Raw genomic sequence first — 2,634 nt, 5'->3', positions numbered from 1 at the left:
AAAAAAAAACATATAGCGTTTTTGGTGTATGAGTAGTAAAAAATACACAATTTTCTACATACAATTTACTTTGCGGTTGGGTGGTGTTTTCAGTTGATGCTGGTGTAGGTTACGTTAACAAAAGTGACTCTACTTACTGATAAAGAGGAATGAGATTTTAAAATTGCATTTTATTGTAACGTTAAAATTTCAAAGTCGTATTTTATTCATTCGGAAAAAAGACAAATTAAAGTTTTATATTCGACTCCCTGGTCCAAAACTAATCCAAGTATATGAAAAAACAAAATCCATTTAATATTGTGACTTTCTAAGTAAGAAACATGTAAATTATATATGCATAGCTCATATTAATCCCAAAATTACTTCCTTTGTTTGCTTTAAGCCTGGTCCTATGTTGTGTCAACCGGAATCGATTAGAGATTCGACCCGAACTTGGTCCCGTATGCAAGAGAGTGAATTAGTTTTAATAACAAATCTTGTTTGAAGAATTTTATCATATTTCCATAATTGTTGGATAATTTATTGACAAAAGAAAACCGGATAATCTGAAAAAGGAGAGAAAAGCGGATGAGGTCAATTATGTAGCGATACCCATTAAATTTAGTAGAAAAATAGTTAACCTCTATAAAAATTGTCTATTTCTAAACTTGTTTTTTTCTTTCTTTAAAACCACTGAGAGTCATTTTAAAAAAGGGACCTTATGTTGCAGTTTGGTTCAAATATTTACCGCTTATCATAAAGTTTGACAGATATCTTGTCATATAAACTGCACAAGAAGAACACCTAACATATGAAGCTGTACGTTTTCATTGTTTTTCTATAAGAAAACCAGGGATGGGAAGTTGAGCAATAATGAAAATTTGTTTCTTTTTATATCCTTCATCACCATCAGTGGTGATAGAGGGTTTATGTTGTTGCATGAACAACGCGTGACGTATGAAGCTATATGTTTTTATTGTTTTGTTTTTACCAAAGTCAGAGATGGAAAGTCGTGCAGTAATGGAAAATAGTTTCATTTTATACCCTTCATCACCATCAGTGGTGATGGAGAGTATATGTCGTTGTATGAACAACACGTGACGTATAAAGCTCTATCTTGGTATTGTTATGCTATAAACATAGTCAAAGATGAAAAGTTGTGTAGTAATGGAAAATTGTTTCTTTTTATATACTCCCTCATCATCAGTAGTGAGAGAGAGTATATGCTGTTGCATGAACAATAAGTGTTGTATAAAACTATTTGTTGTCATCCTTTAGATATCGCCAAAGTTCTTTTAATACCATTCAACGTCATCATAGTGTAAATATAAGTTTGTTATTCAGTATATAACATCAAGAAATATGTATCTGAGACCCAACAAAAGATAGCGGAATTAAATTCGACTTAAATATATTTTTGCGAAATGTTTTCAGGATTAGTGCAAAATTTATCTTAGCTTCCATATAAGCATCACACCGAATATCACTTAAATATGTTTTATGTATAAATAATTCAATTTTTTCGGATACAGTTTTCTGTATATATAAATTAATAAAAAAAGTATCCGCGATAGGCTAACAATTCCTCAAGGCCCCTATATAAGGTCCACACCCGTTAATCAACAAGAATGTCGAGATAAATTTCGAAATTAATATGTTTAAAGAATAATAAATCACCCTTTGAAATTTTTTTTCAGATTGGTCAATAAATGGTTGTAACTGTCAATTCTTAAAACTGCACATTTTTCACTGACACAAAGAGATATCGCAATAAAATTGTGTGCAATTGTTTCCGGAACAGTCCTTAATTCAGCCTAAAATATCATTACAGTTTTGTGATTTTTATTATTTTAAAAATTTATTGTACCGATAGGGATCATATATGATCGTGCATAACTCACTCCAATTGTCTTCCCCTACTATTATTGATGTTATTTACTTTTTTGTGTTTATTTTTATTGCTATTTTTTTATTTGCATCGGTACATTTTTAGGCGATCAACAAATAATTTGTTTGCCTTTAATTTTATTTATTTTATTTTATGCAAAAAATACAAACACACGCACTCTGAGCAATAAACAAAAAGAAATATTAACAAGTCATCTCGACTTTATAATACACTACTGCAGTAAAGAGTTAATACATTAATGTATTGTCTCGAATTCGATCAATAAAAATGTTAGATGGATTTCACCGAATGGATGTAATATGGATAATGTGAACATAAATGCAATGATATGGGAACACGGAATCAGACAATTTATAACGTTTGTTTAATTAAACTTGATGTGCGTTGGTCCCGTTACAAACAACAGCTCGAAGGCATAATACTTACACCCACAATAGTGATGTAGGGTATACAAATATATCCAATTGTCTTTATTACTTAAGCGTAACCTACAAAAAAATTTTTCTATGTAGTATATAATAATTGAAAACAACAAAAACATTAAAATATCAACAAAAACAAAACAAAAAACAATATTTAATTTAATTTGTCTTATTTGAATACAATGCACAACAAAAACATACTCACTCATCCATAAATGATTCATATATGAAGTTCTTTTCTATACCATAGAGACCCCAACTTTACCTATATGTTTAAGAGAACAAAACAAACTCATCACAATTTCTTTTAATAGGGTTTGGTCT

The sequence above is a fragment of the Lucilia cuprina genome, chromosome 2, assembly GCF_022045245.1.
Source record: "Lucilia cuprina isolate Lc7/37 chromosome 2, ASM2204524v1, whole genome shotgun sequence".
NCBI lineage: Eukaryota > Metazoa > Arthropoda > Insecta > Diptera > Calliphoridae > Lucilia > Lucilia cuprina.
The sequence above is the reverse complement of the archived record's forward strand: the minus strand, read 5'-3'. Positions refer to the sequence as shown.